The sequence below is a fragment of the Siphateles boraxobius genome, unplaced genomic scaffold (genome assembly GCF_051911475.1).
Source record: "Siphateles boraxobius isolate OS27281-9 unplaced genomic scaffold, OSU_SipBor_1 25, whole genome shotgun sequence".
Lineage (NCBI taxonomy): Eukaryota > Metazoa > Chordata > Actinopteri > Cypriniformes > Leuciscidae > Siphateles > Siphateles boraxobius.
The window spans coordinates 35,499,696-35,520,077 of record NW_027508866.1 but is presented as its reverse complement, the minus strand read 5'-3'; the positions used below and the strand labels follow the sequence as shown (position 1 = coordinate 35,520,077).

The following is a 20,382-nucleotide window of genomic DNA, read 5'->3' as shown; positions in this document are numbered from 1 at the left end:
TACCAAACGAATCTCTGGCCAGATTTGCCTCGTTTCCTATAATGGTCTGTAACACAACAGCTAACGCTAGTTTATACAGCCGTTGCTCATGTCTCTCAGCAGATCACAGTGAAATTACAGAGGAACAAACAGAGAAACCAGAAATTAGCTGTGGCTTTTGTGGATGAAACATGTAATTTACATTTTGATACTGCCATTAAAAAATTCCAACGAAGTGGAAAAGAATCAGCGGCAAGTAACAGCAGAAGTCAACGGCTATAAAATTCTTAAGCTTGAAGCTAAATGTAAAATGTTTATACAGGAAACCATTAAAATGCACATCATCATATTATACTGATTTCTGAAGGATCATGTGACACTGAAGACTGGAGTAATGATCCTGAAAACTCAGCTTTGATCACAGGAATAAATTATATTTTATAATATGTTCACATAGAAAACAGCAATTTTAAATTGTAATATTATTTTACTTTTTTTACAGTTCTTTTCAATAGGGATGCACAGACATGAAAATTTTGGTCCATACCGATAACCGATAATTCTATGTATCTGAAAGCCGATAACCGATACATTGGCCGATAAATCTAAATCCAAATTTTTATATAATTTTTAAAAGCCTGATTACAAAAACAAAAGTCTCATAATTAAAAGCCATGACCCAAGCACACAATTATGATGTTCTCATTATAGTTTTATGTAACCGATATGACAGACTTGTTGAACAATGTTGAACTGAACTGTATTTTGCTTTTTGAAGTGATTCCAATCATATTTCAAGCAATTCAGAGAACCATCATGTTGAACAGTGCACATCTGAAGTGTCTCAGCTGAAGAAAATAATACATTATTTATTGGCTTTAATATATCGGCAATATAAAATGTTCTTATTGGGCCGATAATGATAACATTAAAAATGAACATATAGGGTGATACTGATATGGTGGCTGATATATCGTGCATCCCTTTTCAAATAAATGCAGCTTTGTTGAGCATGAGAGACTTCAATTTTTCTTTTTTTAATCTAACGACCCCAGACTTTTGAACGGTATACAGCTGTTATGATCGATCAATTCAAGCGCCCACGGGACATATAAGTGCGAATAAATCCAGGGATGTCTGGGAAATCTGGGAGTATAGCATCTAAATGGACAGTCTGAAAGCACTTCGGCCTCAAACACAAAAAGTTAGCAAACATTTGCAGGTTTGTGTAAACCCAGTTACATTTATGCTTTGTTGTTAATGGATCAAACTCATAAACATGTTTCTGTCAGCAATAGTCTTGCATTATCAGGGCACAAACTCTATCAGAACTGTAAAGTAATGAAGATTTAGCCCACGGCCCCGCTGCTGACGTTCCCCTGGCGTAATCATTTATATAAGGCTTGTAACAATGACTGACCTTATGCAATCTATCATTCTGAGATGAATAACCTGGAAACACGCGATTTAATTGGGTTTTGCTTTCCGCTAATTTCATTTTCAATCTATTCTTGAAGTATTAAGACATCAGGATGTGAGTTTTAATTAAAAAAGACCAATGCAATGTCTTAATTTTGTATATAAATAACCAAAAATGTGTGCCCATGCATGGAAACCTGGTTGGCACGGCAAGAGCTTCCTCTTTCACAAAACAAGATAAACATCTAAGGCACTGGATCAATGCGGGCACGCGGATGTATCGATTACATGGAAAGTAGTAACAGATCCCGGAGATGTCAGCTGTCTGACCGACAACTGTAAAAGACAATTTCCAGCATCCCATATTCCCAAAAGACCATTCAGGATTTCGTGACAATAATGAGGAGAGGGTTGACCTGGCATGGTGTTTTCTAGCGGGCATCTCATCAGCCGCCTTGCAAAACAACAACCCACTGATAAATACCTCAGAGAAACATCATAAATACACTGAACGCAGACAGCAGGATGACCAAAGTAACATCAAAAACACATTCAAATGTCCCTTACAAAAAAAGAACTATGGTATTATAAAAATGGACCATGTTTCTTTACCATTTATAATACTATTTTTTTAATTACACATTGTTATGAAGATAGCAAAACAATTATACTAACAAATAGGTTTTGTGGAACTAGCTTGGCTTTTGGGAGTATGATATGTGTGTGTGTGTGTGTGTGTGTGTGTGTGTGGTGTGTGTGTGTGTGTGTGTGTGTGTGTGTGTGTGTGTGTGTGTGTGTGTGTGTGTGTGTGTGTGTGTGTGTGTGTGTGTGTGTGTGTGTGTGTGTGTGTGTGTGTGTGTGTGTGTGTGTGTGTGTGTGTGTGAGAGAGAGAGAGAGAGTGAGTGAGTGTGTATGTGTGAGAGAGAGTGAGTGAGTGTGTATGTGTGTGAGAGTGAGTATGTGTGTGTGTGTGTGTGTGTGTGTGTGTGTGTGTGTGTGTGTGTGTGTGTGTGTGTGTGTGTGTGTGTGTGTGTGAGAGTGAGTGGGTGAGTGAGAGAGAGAGGTGTGTGTGAGTGTGTGTGTGTGTGTGAGAGAGAGAGAGAGAGAGAGAGAGAGAGAGAGAGAGTGTGTATGTGTGTGAGAGTGAGAGAGTATGTGTGTGTGTGTGTGTGTGTGTGTGTGTGTGTGTGTGTGTGTGTGTGTGTGTGTGTGTGTGAGAGAGAGAGAGTGAATGAGTATGTGTGTGAGAGTGAGTGAGAGAGAGGTGTGTGTGTGTGTGTGTGTGTGTGTGTGTGTGTGTGTGTGTGTGTGTGTGTGTGTGTGTGTGTGTGTGTGTGTGTGTGTGTGTGTGTGTGTGGCCTGGTAAACCCTACATTATGCGGACAAAATGTCCCCATAAGGATGGCAATATCTGAAATCCTTGTTCGTGTGGGGACATTTTTTGGTCCCCATGAGGAAAACAGCTTATAAATCATACTAAGTGATGTTTTTTGAAAATGTAAAAATGCAGAAAGTTTTCTGTGATGGGTAGGTTTAGGGGTAGGGTTAGTGTGTGTGTGTGTGTGTGTGTGTGTGTGTGTGTGTGTGTGTGTGTGTGATGGGTAGGTTTAGGGGTAGGGTTAGTGTAAGGGAATACAATATACAGTTTGTACAGTATAAAAATCATTATGTCTATGGAAAGTCCCCATAAAACATGGAAACACTACATGTGTGTGTGTGTGTGTGTGTGTGTGTGTGTGTGTGTGTGTGTGTGTGTGTGTGTGTGTGTGTGTGTGTGTGTGTGTGTGTGTGTGTGTGTGTGTGTGTGTGTGTGTGTGTGTGTGTGTGTATGACCCATTGCAGACTGAAAGCCCAATGATTTGTTTTTCTCAGAGGTGGTCCACATAAAAGCAGCTCGTCCTTTAATGACTGTGATGAATCAGTGGTTCAGTCTTGGCTGTTGATGAGAATGACTTTGAAGTGATTAGCAGCCGGGCTGAAGGTCAGTCTAGTTGGAAGGCATAAGAACACAAACATCTACAGCCGCCCTCCTCCCTATCGCCTTTGCTCATGCCACAGTTGTTCAGCGATATCACACTGACACTGGCAACCACACAGAACCGAAAACAGATCCACACTTAGCTTTAAAGGGGTCCTTTCTTGCTTTTTTACATGTTCATCTTCAAAGCACAAAGACCCTCCAGCGGGTGTTATTCTCTATATCTATATTATCTATATATAGTGTTTCTGAACTCCCTGAAACGCCTTCATTGTAGGCTTGAGTTTTCTTCCGGAAACAAACACGTCACAATATTCCTCGTTTAAATAATTCATACACAGAATAAAGGGGTGGGGCCTGGTTGAGTTAGTTAGTAGTGTGTTGAAACCAAGCGGCAATCTTCCGGTCTCTCTCTTGAATCTGACACAGAAGTGACTTAAACTGCAGTTCATCGCCTGGCCACTAGAGACCGGCTCCAAAGGAGAGTCAATCCCTGGTGATAAACCTCCATGTTAAAATGCCTAACTTTACAGCAGAAAACAATGTTTACAGCCTGGTACAAAAAGAGTTTCTGGTCTATATTGCTTATTTTGCCCTTCATGACAACTGTGAGGGGGGTGATTTTTTTAATAACTCATCAATTTAAATTATATTAAGCCTTAAAGTGCTGCATAATTAAGGGCGTGGCCACTTGAGTGACAGGTGGATTGCCGCTGATGTCACTACTAGCCGTTTGTCTGCTGTCTGTTAGCGTCACGTCACCTCAGCTAATCCTCCTCTTTTCCCGTTTTCAGTTATCGCCCACTTTGGGTTTCAAAAACTTTCTTCAGAAATCTACAGGTGATGCCACGGACACTACGTCCATATTTTTTTACAGTCTATGATTGAAACTAGTGGTTATGGTAAACGGTGGGACATTTCCCAAACACGCTGGAAGTGCTTGACCAATCACAACACACTGCTCCAGCCGACCAATCAGAGCAGGTCTCAGTGTGCTTTTCAGAAGGAGGGGCTTCATAGAGACAGGAACTAAACAGAGCGTTACTGACAGACTGGGAAGAGAGGAGTCGCAACAATGGAGAATATGGGAAAATAATCAACATTCAAGCAGAAAAACCTGTTCTAGTAGAGTGTATGGTATTCTAGAGATTTTTTTTAATGGAATTGCAACATGGTACTGAGGAAATGTACACCTCTAGCCAAACATGTGTAGACAGGCACTCAAGAGGTTTAATTGTGTATCTACATTCCATTTCCCGCAATAAGAATTCTTCCAAACCTGCCCAAACAAAACAGACCAGGAAAACATGCACCAGAGCAAATAATCCACAACAGGTCGAATGGTGCGTGCCACAAAACTCACTCAGCTCATGCATAAATACATAAAGAATCTCTTATCGCCAGCCGATTGATCCTGAGCCGACTGACCTCAAAAGAAACCTCTCAGCGGATGGATGAGAGAGAAGAAGACTCTGTGAGTGTGTCATGCATCACTCCCGGGACGGGTTGTACCTGGGATTAAACGTGAAGCACAACATCAAAACGGCCCACTTATGCATCAGAAGAACCTGAGCAAGTAAAAGCACCACAAAGAAAGGAAAATCTTAGATGTTTCTCCAAAATATGAATGCAAAAAATAGAGAACATAAACATGAACGCTCATTGAAACATAACAGTATTTTTAATTGTGAAAATACTTTTATTATCTACTTTCTTAATACAAATTCTCTCTCATCAAGGCACACCCTACTTTTTTTTTTTCATTGAATATCCTATATTTCACTCAGAAATAAGTAAAATCTCTCGTGTTGCCTTTAAAGTCATCATGAAATCAGTAACAGTTCTTTTTAATGGAACATTGTTGCATTTATCATAAATTATGTATCCATGCACACATCATTATTTAAGTTTATATACATCGTAATCTTGAAACAGAATAACTTCCCCTCCTGCTTGCAGCATCTCTTCTCTTCTCTGATGACGAGGGCGGGGCAAACTGTCACTCACATGAGATCCACTAATAGCAAACCACAACCATCCAATCAATTCCCCACAGACAAAATCAAGCCCCGCCCACATTTGTTCTGGTTCCAGGAGCCGTTTCACTCGGATAAACAATACGGGAAGACAGACGCAACTTCTGTTTCATGCCGACTTTAAGTCTCCTGCTTCTCAGGCCCGTCCCAAATGGCACACTTCATGTGCACTTGCTTGTCTTGTGGACTTACAATGGCCACTTGCACACGTATATTACATCCACAAGACCATATAGAGTGTCCTATTTGTCGTTTTAGGTATCAGAGGAGTACTTGCAAGCTCCCCCTTTGCGCCCGATGATTTCTACCCGACAGTCAAAGCAATATTGCGTCACGAAAGTGTGGACTTGGAAGAAGATCGCGAGGGCTTAGGGCACTGTTTGGGACAGGGCCTCAAATGTTTCATCTCACATGTGACTCCTCCATCCACACATACAGTATGTGTTATATTTCTTTACTCTTACTGTATGTCTACTTTATTGCATAATTTAGTTATTTTAATTTAGGCCTATTTGCATTTCTCCCTGACAAGCCAGACCCACATCAAGATGTTAGGTCTGGGAACTCACCATTGTCAGGACTCAATAATCGGTTTTCTTTCAAATTCCCTCTGTACGCAATAGGATAGCGATACAACCAACCAGAGCAGCGAAAAAAGGTAACGTAGTCAGAGCGACGGATTTGAGTGCCGTTCTTCATTCTTTTCTCAAAAAAAGCGTAACTCCAAGTCCTTCAGAGTCGCAGCCAAAGCCGATTTGAAAGACCGCTGTTCGCCAGCAGTTTCTTCTTTGTTTTCAAGTAGCAGGGAATTCACGAGGAACCGTCGCAACTCTGCCGTCATTATGTTAAGCCCGCCCACCGACACTATACACGAGTTTGCAAGCAACCTGAGAGCGTCTAGATTTCTAGGCTATTTCAACCCAAGCAGTTTAGGAGTGTGTGTGATATAATGCCCGTCCTGCTGACTTTGTGACCTATTGAATGATGCTGTCAGAGCCGTTGGCAGTGAGATAGGGTGGGTATCACTGCAGAATCAGATGGGTATCGATCACTAACCCTTCAACACACAATCTATAGCTCAGAATAACTGGAGTAACAGTTCAACCAGACGCATCACTTTATTTCAAAATCCAAATCCCAAAATGAACACAAATATTTATTATGTTAGCTTCAGAATAAAACCTGAGAATGAAATAGCGATTTACAGTTACACTGACATGAACTAATGATTAACAATATTTCACACAGCATTTATTATACATAGGTAACGTTAATTTCAATATTTACTAATGCATTATTAAAAACAAATGTTATCTGTTAACATTAATCAATGCGCATTAACTATTATAAACAAACAATGAACAATTGTATTTCAACTAACAAAATACTTTAGATTAATACATTCTGTAAAAAAATATTTATCTTGCACTGAATTAGCTCATTTTAGGAAATTCATAAAACTAATGTTAACGAATGATACCTTATGGTATAGTGTTACCTAATTTAAAAAATATATATATCATAGATGTCTATTGATTTTGAGTATGAGAACAATAGTTAGAATTTCAAACTTTAAACAGTTGAAAAGAAAACTATTTATATAATATTATACATTATTAGTTATTAAAGCATCAAGAATAAAGGCTTTTTTTTAAGTATTAAACTCTCAGGCAAGACTTTTTAAACCAAAATTTTACTTTGTCTTCATAATCTTTCATGTTCAAATTATTTTTTGCGTTATTTTATCCAAATAAAAAACAAATGTTTGGCACACTGAACACATCCGGAGTAAACAAATGACTCCAGCTATGATTTTTCGTGTGCATTAATTTACACACTGTACGCCACGGCCTCAGTAAAAAGACAATCTTGATGTAAATGAATGTTCATGCTTCATCTGAGGTACATCAGGCAGCAACACACATTATAATGAGAGTTTGGCAGACTCATGATGTAACTCACGCTTCCTGCCTGGATGCAGTAGAAATGCCCCTCTTGCCATCTAGTGGTGACACATGATACAGCAGGTTCAAGATTCAACAACACTATCCCTCCTAAACCCCGCCCTCCACAGGCGTCTCAGCCAACCAGAAGTCTGGCATCAAATGATTGACAGACAGAGAGCGGTTGTAATTCGCTTTCAGAGAAACCGGTCTGATGTCTAAAAACATGTATTATAAAAGGGGGCGTGAACTGAGAATTCAAATTTTTGTCAGTAAGTTTTGAACCTTATTGTAAAGTTTTACCAAATACTGATATATAGAGTATTTGGAAAAATATAGAGATATACATCTTTAGCTATATCGGCCAGCCCTATTTCAGAATAATGTTAATGATAAATGTCAGGTAGAAGAGACGTATTTTGTGTGGTATTTCAAATGTAAGTGCTTTAAAAATCAGAGAAGAGGAAATGAGAAAATAAAACCATTATTTAAAGAAACCACGCTATGATATCCGTGTAGTCTGACTCTTGATAGCCAAACCCTTCTAAATATATCACCTAAATTACTCACAGTAAAGAAAACATACAACAGGAAGGAAAAGCATGTATGCTTATTTGATTAAAATTTTTATTAACACTTGTTCAAATGGATATTTGGACATTTTAAAAAGCACAATGCATTGCCATGTGAATATCTTTATCACAGAATAAACACATTTGGGGTTATACCAGACCAATTTTAACTGAGTAAAATAATAAGTCTTAATGAACGCAAACCGTTCGGAGAATATCTGATGTGTGTCGGAGGTGCATTTGGTCTTAAAGTGACAGTAGCTTAATATACCGGCTGCTATCTTGTGTCAATAATGTTAAAGAACGAAAGAAAACAAAAACTCTGCTCAAATCTGCTTTTGACTGAATAACTTCTTTAGCTATAATAAGGATTAATATAGACTATTTAATTTATACATTATAGTATTTCGTACCTGAATTCTATTAAACCTTCCTGAAATTTGTTTATTTCAGTTGTATCTTTCTATTTATTTGTGCTATTAGTTGCAATTAGTTCATACATTCTTATTTTATTACTGACTGTTTACTTGTGAAGCGTTTAACGCGTCACACTTGAATGAGGATCAATATTGTCAATATGGGCCAATGGATCAGAAGAAATGTGCGACTACTGGAGAGAGTCTGTTGTATGATTCAATTGAGGTTTTGTATTTAAAAAAATGACCGTTCTTTCTTTTTGTTGTTTGCTTGAAATGTGCAAATCAGAGTATGTAATGTAATCAGAGGATTAGCAAGTTACAATAAATGACAATATTTTTAATCCACACTCTTTTTAGAATTGTAGCCCAGCAAACCGAGAACGTTCCCCTAACGTTCCCGAATGGTCCCATGAGGTTATTTTTTTGGGAACCAAACCAGAACGCTATAGGAACGTTCAGGTTATTTTTAGGTTCCATTTTTATAACGTAAGGAAAACGTTCCGGGAATGTTCCCCTAACGTTAAGGGAAAGTTCTAGGAACGTTCTGGGAACCAAAAACTAACGTTCCCAGAACGTTCCCAGAACCTAAATTTGTTTGCTGGGAGGCACTTGGATCAAGCAGCCTGAATAGCTCGACTCAGCTGTAAATCAACTCTCATTCACTTTGTACAATAAAATAAAAACGAAAACACTTAAACTATATATGGTTATAAAAAAACAGTAAACTATATTCTCAAACAAAATATCCCATTCAACCTGAACACTCGTGTTTAAACACTCAATTTGATTCAATGTACAGAATGTGAATCTGAATTTCACTTTTCAAATTCGAATAAACCACTCTTTTTCCTAAAAACTCTAGTAGCCTAGTCTTTTCAGTTAGGTCGATGTAACAGGGTTAAAAAGAACATTTAATTTAAAGAGTTTTGATGTGTGAATTCCATGAAATAAGGCATTTGGTTGTATTCAGTGTTCAAAGGCTTCCCTCCTGTGGCTATTTATGGTACTGCAGACATTCTATTTTGTTCCGCTTCTCGTGCCGTACTACAGCAGATTCGTGTGTCGCTGCTGTGGGTATGTACGGGTTTTCACGCTCTAACTCATTAACAGATTAATTGTGATAATAATATGTTTTAAGTGGATATTTTCGAGGCAATTTCTTTCATACATGTATTTGAACGTATATTTAATTCTTTTAGCGCTTTAACACGATTGTTGAGATTGGTAGGCCTACTGAATTTCCACATGCGTCACACGAGTGTGAACGAGTTTATTTCTTGTGGTTATTGTCTGTCTTAAAGGGGTCATGACATGAGAAACCAAATTTTCCTTGATCCTTTGGTATATAAGAGGTCTTTACTTACAGTTTGCCGCGTCGTTGTTGGGCCCAGAATAGTCGGCACTGCCTGATCTTTAAAGTCGTCATGAAATCAAAATTTACCATTCGTATTTTGTATGTAATATTGTAGTGTTTATTATAAATGATTAATCTGTGCACTTCATTATTTAAAAAAAAAATCATGTAGGCTACCCTTATAATCTTTAATCAAATACGTTACCCTCCCCTCCCCTCGGTCAAAAACTATTACTAGAGGGCGTGGCTATTGTGGCCTGTCTCTTTTGACTTGACTATCAGCCGCTCATCTTGGTTCACGGGAGGCTCATTTAAATATGGGGTGATTCCTTCTGGAAAATTTGGCTGCTTGTCCTCGTTCTCATCGTCAGGTTCCTCAATTAAAAATGATTCATGGGAGGGTAACGGTGGTGAGTCCAGTGGAGAGAAATCCTCCACAATTGACTGTAAACTGGCATTCAAATCTGCCTCCATTTTGTTAGCAACGCCCAACCTCCAACAATCCAGTTAATTCCCGAAGGACGAAATCAAGCCCCGCCCTACATTTTTAGGGATGTAGGGAAGCCGTTTCACTCGGATATACGTCACAATATGGAAAAAACGACAATCTCAACTTCCGTTTCATGATGACTTTAAGCAAAAGTTTTCTGGCAAAGCCAGCATCATACTGCGATTTGTTCTTGAAATAGTCAACCTTGAAATTTAACTAGAACACACGCTTAAATTAACACTGCCATGACTGGGACGTCAACAAAAAATAAGCTGCATCCATTTTTCCATGACGTCTGGATCTTTCGGCAGCGTATTCAAACGTAGTTTGTCCACAGCCAGGAACAGCACATCTGCGTGGCGTCAAAATCTTCTTGTAAACAGACCAACTCGTTGCACATCGTCTGAACACCTGTTGGCGCCACAACGATGTGATGAGGCGTAGTTGTCTTGCGCTTGAAGTGGTCATAGGCAAACGACTGGTACGTCACTTCGTACCGTGACGTCACTTCATACCATGGATCCTCAACGAGCTGTATTTAGAGCTTGATTAAATAATAGGGATGTAACGATTCACTCGCAACCGGTTGAAAATCGATGAAATTGTGTGACGTTTCAAGTCGGTTGAAATGTTAAACGAATCGCGATACACGTTTTAAACAGCAGGGCGCGTTTACTGAAAAGCCTAACGTTACTGTGAAGTTGTGAACCTCGCTTTACAGGCACAATAGCAGCGAGCACACACTGGCACGAAGCTAGCGAGTGTTTTCACTTCATTCATAGAACTTGAGCTTGTGTGAAAACGCTCTGTTTGCTCCGCTCGCCAGTGTGTGTCATACGGTAGGTACTGATCCACTTTTGCGACACGACTGAAGCGTGGTGTCGCATGCCTCACCACATTTGTAAGTTTATGGGCGTTCCTCAAGTTTACCGCCATGGGCGTGGTTTTGACCCAGCGGCCAGTCTAGAATAAAGGCTCCTCGAGAGACTACTTGGATAGACGCGTCGCGTTTGACTGATTCATTTGCATAAAGATGGGTATCGGCCAGCTTTTTGACGCGCAGCATTTTTCCAAATGAAGCGCCGCCTTCCCGGGATGCTTTGCGGGCGCGTTAAAGTCGCGTGACATCACCCATAGGAATAAAGCGGAGTGCGGCGCGACTGAAGTGTCAAAATTAGAATCTTGCCTTTATTACAATGTAAAACCCCTGTCAATGTGGTAGGCCCTACTAATTTTACACAGTTTTTTACATAGCGTAGGTACCAGTGTCCAGCCTCTTGACCAGACAGACAGAAAGACTGAGTTGAAACAACCTTGAAGGGAATTTTTTAAGCCCCGTTGCCCCTGGTACCGGGGGCGTCCGTTTTAACAGTATTATTATTTGACAAATATATTTAAAAAAAAGGAAAAGTCTAGCATTTTGTTTGAGAAATAATAAAAAGGACAGCGTGCACCTGAGACGCATCTCTTTTTAGGCAAGGGCGTGGTTAGCTGGTACCCAATGACGTCAGAGGGTACCACAACTTCCAATAGGAAACTCCAACTGCAGTACCCACCGTTCAACCTGAAGAGGCCAGCACTCAGACGTTTTTACACCATATATTGTAGAAGTAAAACACTTTAAACCCAAATCGTGAGCTTAGAATTATACAGTTCTATCTCCGTTTAGGGTAGTTCTGAGAAATTGAGCATCAAAGTTTTTACATCCCTGCTGTTTTGTGAGATGGAACCTTTCTATTTTATTAATAACTACTGACAAAATTTATTTTTTTACAAAAATAACACCACACCGGAATTAATAATCACCTAATGGATAAGATTGTCAAACTCAATTTCGACCAAAAGTGGAGATAGAACCGTATAATTCTAATCTCACAAAATGTCAAAAAATGTACTCGAATCAATGAACAGCATTTATGAAGCTCCATTCTTACAGATCATTAACTAAAAAAATTTTTTTATTGTTTAGTAACCCTTTAAACTAGTACTAAATAAAATTTTATTTCTGATATCAAATATAAACATTTTTACTAGAAAAGTACATTTTTTAATATCAAGAATTCACATTTTAAATAGTAGCCAACAAATGTAATTATTGATATCAAAAATGCATCCTGTGAATGAGTAAAAGCTAAAATGGCTTGCCATATAGCATTTCACAGTGTTTTAAATGATAAAAGCAATACTTGATACTTGATGGTTATTTACTGAGGGATGTGCATCCATATTGATCAGTATGCCCAGCCAATCAACATTTTAAATGCAATATAGCATATAAATCAATAGTCAATGTCAATACATTGCTTTCTTGCAGAGTTGTAACTAATCTGACTTGGAGACTATATAATCATTGTCTTGTTTTTAAAAGTATGTGCTTCTATAATGAGGAGTGCCATCACGCCCATATTGTACTGATCCCCACAGATGTTTTGCTGGAAAGTGCGCGTTTCATTAGGTGTACGCGCATATGAACGCATGTCAAACTGCAGTTTATAAACAAACACTGTTGCCCTTTATCGTTTATTAAACGTGATGAATAGTTGTATTTCACTCTCAGTTTTTTGTTAGGCACAAAGTCACAGAACACTGTAGGGCTGGATGATTTTGGCTAAAATCATAATCGCGATTAATCGAACAAGTTACCTCGATTACGATTATTGAACGATTATTCAAAAAAAAATTCTTTCTCATATGTCACTGGCAAGGCTTATACTGTAAATATGTTCACGATTATTTTTTTTTTTAATGAAAATGCATAATCCTATCTTTCTGATTCTAAAATAAGGAAACGAACAGATAGCTTTTAATGCTTACTTATTAAATATTTCAGACAATTGAATCAAACAAAGCATACAATGCTTGAAATAAAAACGTCTTATAAAAAAATAATTAACTTTTAATGTAAAAAGAAAGTTTCCTAAAAATGTAGAAAATAGTTCTTTTTGTAAACAAAATAAATTATTGTAAATATTACCATCTTAAAAGTAAAATATAACTTGTATAAAACTAAAAAAACTAATCCTTTTCATATTGTGTAGCATTTGTAAATGCTTGTGTTATGGAAACCTGCTTTGTGGAGTGGAGGCACGTGTTGCTGGGCGTTTGTCAGTCTCTCTCTGTTTTCGCGTGTTTCTTTGGTACAAGCGGCTCCTGTTGCTGAGTCGACTCAGTGTTTGAGTTTCCTTTCACACAGAGATTCCGGAAAATACACGGATAAAGTGGCCTGGGATTTGACCCGGGTTCGTTTGACTTTGGTTCATTCACACTGCCAGTGATTTTCCGGAATCAAGAGAGTGCATTCACACAGACACACACAACCCGCAAAGACACGTGACATGTCCCAGCTGCGTCTATAGTTTGCTTATGAGCTGCGATTTCTCTCGAGAAACCACGCTTGTGCATTTTTTTCTCTGATTCGATCATAAACTAGCGCATTACGAACCGTTTCATGCTGGCGAACGATCCCGGCTTAGCGCCATCATTACTACGACACGGCATTGATTACGGCTTTTGTTCACACAGCGCGCGTTCCGGGACTGAACACGGCAATGTTACTATGTCCCCAACCTGGCATCAATCCCGGGTCGTGTTTGCGTTCACACAGAAGGTGTTTGTTCTGGCAATTTCCCGGGATCAACGCGCTGTGTGAAAGGGGCTCGTGTTGCTTCAATGTCGCAGACTGGACGGGGCGGAGTTACGTGACTACACACGCGGTAATATGTTTTATGGGGAAAGTACATTAACACACAGTGGGCGGAAATATTAATAGGATTAAAAAACCGAAATAACCGACATGGTAAAATTACGTTGGTTATAGGCTCTGACTTTCAGTTTCGATTATTTTTCGATTAATCATCCAGCCCTAGAACACAGCCCTGAAAGTGCATTAGCAAACAAGACACAGACAGACCAAAAGATGCACTGCAGCTGGGTTACACAGACAGACTAGAGAGAGATGCACATCAACTTCATTTAACTGGTCTTTGTTAGCATCAAACTTGGAGAGGAGAGAACACCGTTTTTTTTCTGTCTTTTCGAGACCAGAAGTTCCGCTTAATTTTCTCATCGATGTTGTAAACTTTGACGCACTTTGCGGGGCCCTATGTATAGAGCTGATCGGCTCTGGTTGAGCATGTGTGTTTATATAGAGAGTCCCTTTAAAGACCTGTTCCTTTTGTTATAAAATATAGTTGGAAAAAATAATGTTAAAACTCCGGCCCACTAGAAATCTCAAAGCTTGAACCTGGCCTGACATGTGCTACTATACTCTATTCTTCAAAACGGTTCATTTTTGTTAGTAATGGTGATCTGGACAGTAATACCATCATTGTGTTTGAGCTAATCCTGTCTGAGCACATGCTTGAAGAGCCCTTCTTTGAGCTGAGAGCATTTTGCCTTCATTAGCAGCTTTTCATCTGCCAGGTGAGCAGAGAAACAGATTTTTTTCAAATAATTACTGTACTGTGCTCTCTGAATCTACAACAGTAAACACGTTTCTATGCCAGCTAATGTTATCTTTTGGTGAGGCCAGTAACTTGGTGCATGTGCATGACTGTGTTGTTTTGGTACTTTGATTTGTTTACAAGAATAAAAGCAGGCTGATCTAATAGTTTAGAAAGCTGAAAAGATGATTCAGATCCTAAATGTTGCATAAATATTTACTGTAGTCTTTTCCTTGTGCGATAACTTCCTTTCACAGCGTGATCCTATGAACATTACATAAAGGTTTGAATAGAAATATATATCACTTTTTTTTGACTGAAAACATTTTCAACTAATTCAAATTTGTCTATTTCTAATTTGACATGAATGAAAATACATGTCTGTTTACTTACCGTAACTCACATGTTTTGGGTGTTTTATTTGTCAACTGGAGAGGTTTTGTCAAGACATTTCTTGGCAGAATGATCTACATGCACAACTTTACTTCTGTCCTCGTTTTCATTCACGTCACATCAAATATGGCGCTTACTCTGTCTAAGGTCCACTTCAGTTTAGTTAATACAAAATCAATATACTTGAGATTGAATTAAATGTCAGAGGGAGTAAAAATGTCTCTTCTTTTTAGCTAGGCTATTAAATTCCCAGACGAGTCTTTCTCTATCTCAGACGCAGTCGGAAGATGCCGTTATTCCCCGTCCATCTTCTGTATATAACGTAGGTCAGAAGAATGACACATGTAGCTAAAGTCGTTCCAAACACACCGCTGTTCAACCACTTCCTGTAAAACACACAATTATAGCATTTATTTATCTAAATAATGAAATTTTCATTTTTGGGTGAACTGTTCCTTTAACAATTGGTCTGCTTTGTGCTTTTCACACTGTGCTTAACCCTGAGTTATTCTTATTCTAACCCCTGCTTTTAACCCCGGGTAAAGGAATGTCCCATTTAAAGAGTTTTGGTTCCCAGAACATTCTGGGAATGTTCCAAAAACATGTATTTGTAACATTTGTTTTTGGTTATCAAGGAAAGTTTTCTTTACGGAAATAGAAGGGTTTTTAGGTTTGCATAACGTTCCCCTAATGTTTCGGTTACGTCTCCAGAACGTTTCCTTAACGTTCTCTAAAGGGCTCCCAAAAAAATAACCATATGGGAATGTTAGGGGAACATACTGTGTTTGGGATTCACACTTGTAATTTAGAAGCGAGGTTAGATCAGGATTAGAGCCCGTTTTTGCAGCGTTAACCCCACATTGAGGTGCCAAACATGTTAGAATGATCTGAATAGATGCTTAGCAAACCGACAGCCAATCGCGTGCCTCATGAGCTTTGTACAGCATGTTGTATAAACAGTCGTTTTACCATTTGATGGGATGTCACATGGCAATGAAAAACATGTTAATTGGAGTAATGAACAGACCGGGTAAAAAGCGGTGCTCCTTTACCCAGGGTTTAAAAACAGTGTTTAGAACGACAATGACCTGGGGTTAAGCACAGCGTAAAAAGTGGGTTAACTATTTCAAGTGTGATAAGCCTTTCTGGCCTTACATGCTGCGCTTAACCCTGGTTAAAAAGCGGTGCTAACTCCGTTTCTAAATTACAAGTGTAAAACGTTCCTTTACCTGGGGTTTAAAGCGGTGTTTAGAACAACGACAACCTGGGGTTAAAAGCGGTGTTTAGAACAACGATAACCTGGGGTTAAAAGCGTTGTTTAGAACAACGTTAACCTGGGGTTAAAAGAGTTGTTTAGAACAACGATAACCTGGGGTTAAAAGCGTTGTTTAGAACAACGTTAACCTGGGGTTAAAAGCGTTGTTTAGAACAACGACAACCTGGGGTTAAAAGCGGTGTTTAGAACAACGATAACCTGGGGTTAAAAGCGTTGTTTAGAACAACGTTAACCTGGGGTTAAAAGCGTTGTTTAGAACAACGATAACCTGGGGTTAAAAGCGTTGTTTAGAACAACGATAACCTGGGGTTAAAAGCGTTGTTTAGAACAACGATAACCTGGGGTTAAAAGCGTTGTTTAGAACAACGATAACCTGGGGTTAAAAGCGTTGTTTAGAACAACGATAACCTGGGGTTAAAAGCGTTGTTTAGAACAACGATAACCTGGGGTTAAAAGCGTTGTTTAGAACAACGATAACCTGGGGTTAAAAGCGTTGTTTAGAACAACGATAACCTGGGGTTAAAAGCGTTGTTTAGAACAACGATAACCTGGGGTTAAAAGCGTTGTTTAGAAGAATGATAACCTGGGGTTTAAAGCGTTGTTTAGAACAACGATAACCTGGGGTTTAAAGCGTTGTTTAGAACAACGACAACCTTGGGTTAAAAGCGTTGTTTAGAACAACGATAACCTGGGGTTAAAAGCGTTGTTTAGAACAACGACAACCTGGGGTTAAAAGCATTGTTTAGAACAACGATAACCTGGGGTTAAAAGCGTTGTTTAGAACAACGATAACCTGGGGTTAAAAGCGTTGTTTAGAACAACGACAACCTGGGGTTAAAAGCGTTGTTTAGAAGAATGATAACCTGGGGTTTAAAGCGTTGTTTAGAAGAATGATAACCTGGGGTTTAAAGCGTTGTTTAGAACAACGACAACCTTGGGTTAAAAGCGTTGTTTAGAACAACGATAACCTGGGGTTAAAAGCGTTGTTTAGAACAACGACAACCTGGGGTTAAAAGCGTTGTTTAGAACAACGATAACCTGGGGTTAAAAGAGTTGTTTAGAAGAATGATAACCTGGGGTTTAAAGCGTTGTTTAGAACAACGTTAACCTGGGGTTAAAAGCGTTGTTTAGAACAACGACAACCTGGGGTTAAAAGCGTTGTTTAGAACAACGATAACCTGGGGTTAAAAGTGTCGTTTAGAGTGACGTTTAACTTGGGGTTAAGTGCAGTGTGAAAAGCCCTAGGGTTAATTATTTTAAGTGTTAACCCTGGGTTATCATCATCATTCTAAACCCCGGTATTAGCCTTGTGTAAAGGAACGTTTCACACTTAGAGCAGCTGTTTACCCTGGGTTATGAAACCCTGCTCCGGAGCAGGATTAGATCCGCTTTTGTGGTGTAAACCCCGTATTGCGGTGCCAAACATGTGCAGTGTGAAACGATAACCCACCGTTTAGAATGAAATAATACTTCCATTTATGCAAACAGCTTGATATCTGTAAACTCTTCTTGATTGACCCGATACTTTTCAGTTCTGCTTCAAAACAAAGCCGAACATGACATGCAAACTTCATAAACAAAGACGACCTCTGTGAAGCATCAAGCCCTGATCTGTGATCTCTTTTTCCCAGGGTAAACAGCCGGCTGTGGGGGTGTGTGTGTGTAAACCGTGAGACAGCGGCAGGTGTTGTCCACAGAAGGGCCGCTTTGAGACGGACCGGCATCAGGGGTCATAAGGTTATTTTTGGGTGCTTATGAGTTTTAAACCTCATCAGTATTCGAATAAACAACACCAACATGTCCAAACACAGATGCCGCTCTCTCGGACTACAATTATGTGTCAATGTGGCAGAGTATAACATTCAACGCTGCTTTCCAGGAAGGCAGATGAAAATGCTTAAGGAAAATTTCAGTCGATTGATTGTGAACTATCTTTCCTGTTTATATGAACGGGAATAACCCGTAGCTCTTGCCTAAACATTTAGAGAAGGCCCATGACTGAGCCATATTGTGTTTACCGCCCACAGAACGACTTCTATATATCCACGCTTTGATGAAAAACTACGGTTTTTAAATAAATAGGAGAGATTACAAATATTGTGACGCGTAAGATGACACTTTTCCCAGGTGCGACACGTAGGATCAGATATTTCTACTGTATGACGCAGTCACTTTGATTATTTCCTCTATTTTTTTTATGAGGATAAACTCTGACTGCCAGTAAGTTCACTTCAGGAGAAATATCGCAGACTCTTTTACAATGACAAGACAAGAAACAGAACCATTGTTGACACTGTTCACAGAATGTGTCTTCAAATGTTTTAGCTGTTTTATAAATATTTCAGCGCATTATAAATTATTAAAACAAAATATTTTAATCTGCAAAGAGCATGTGATCCCACTTATTCTAGTGTATCTGTTCAAAAGAGTCATCTTAATGAACATGTTCAAGTAACAGATTCATTTGCCATGTTCAGTATGGACTTTCAGCTTTACTATAGTATAGACTAGTACAATAGTGGCCAAAAGTTATGTCCGGCCTTAGGGAAATTGCCATCTTTACCTTTTATTCAAATATTATTAATAATTAGTTATATATTTTGTAAGCATATTGTGTTGAGCTTGCCGAGTCGATTGTTTTATTTGTGATGATAACGCAATGAAACATGACAAATTGTTGCCGACATTTTTGGCCCGCCTGTCATACAAAAAAAAATTATGAACATGTGCAAAAACAAGACAGAGCCAACAAAATATTAAAAACTAATTATATTGTAGTCAATGTGAACATTTTTTTTTTTCAATGCATTTTTTTTTAATAGTAAAATAAAACCTGTATGTAGTTTGCCTTTTTTGCCAAATAATTTTATTAGATAATTACCCTAACCAAGTTTAGTGTTTTGTTCTTCCTTCATGTTTAAATTTAAAATATGTAAAAAAGTAAAAATATTTTCCTCATATTTTGATGGTTTAATCGAACTTGTAAGGCCATTAAAAACACTTTTGGCCACTAATGTATAAAGTACTGCCTAATATTTTTAAAAATAGTATATGAAACCGGAACAAAGCTCACCATATTAGTCACAGTATTTCATATTGTGTATTGGACATTTAGGCAACTGTATTTGGTCATCAGGGTATTGCATAAATAGACAATTTGCTGACTTTCCAGAGATATTTATAACTAATTGTTGAATTAAAAAATTTTTGTCACTGCATTGCATTTTGTTTTTATGCTATTTGTGTGTATATAAGTGAAAGTGAAAGTGACACGTAATGGCCAAGTATGGTAACCCACACTTGGAATTTGACCTCTGCATTTAACCCATCCAAGTAAGTGCACACACACATCCTCTTAAACTAATAATCATTATTATTATTATTTAAACTAATATCATTATTATTATTATTATTTATGTGCCACAACATCATTCTGAATCTAGCAAAACTCACATCCAATGTCATGTGTTTTGGTGTCTTGTGTCCTGATGCCCTCTAGTGGTTTTCTAGGAAACTTCTGACACAAGCCTTATTACTATAATGGCAGCAGGTATGATTATGCAAAAATCTGATCCGGAAGGACCCTGAAACATTGAAAGTACACTTACATGCTGATGTAACTGGCAGAGTTTTCAGTATCTGACATCAGGACCAGCTCTGGTGTGGAAATGCTGCCTGCAATAAGAGGAAAAATAGATGATCATGATATAGGTTTTATTAATTCATATTTCAGATATGATTTAAAAAAAACAAATGCATACAATTTTATTATTTTATAAAGCATTACAAACACATATAATCTTACTAATTGACTATATATACAGTGAGAGATGGCTGTAAAAAATATATCTGCATTGCTAATCCTTTTGATATTTTATAAATAAATGAAAGGTTAGATTTTTGCATTTTTATTTAAGTAAAATAATTGAAAGTGGGGGGGAAATCACATTATGACAAATGTTTTTCACCAAAACACACTGGGAACAATTATTTGCTCCTTTTATTAAATACTTTTTGCAACCTCCTTTTTCTCCTATAAAGCCTGATGAGTTAGAACACCTGACCAGAGATCAGAGACCAT

General features: G+C 38.3%; 1 long non-coding RNA gene across 1 annotated transcript; it reads right to left on the bottom strand.

Moving 5' to 3' along the window:
* Positions 1 to 14,869: 14,869 nt before the first annotated feature.
* On the bottom strand, positions 14,870 to 19,977 carry LOC143749611 (uncharacterized). Its single transcript, XR_013207051.1, has 3 exons — positions 19,910 to 19,977; positions 15,026 to 15,411; positions 14,870 to 14,896 (listed from the first exon to the last, which is right to left on the bottom strand). It is a non-coding gene; the product is annotated as an uncharacterized LOC143749611 (long non-coding RNA).
* Positions 19,978 to 20,382: the final 405 nt, after the last annotated feature.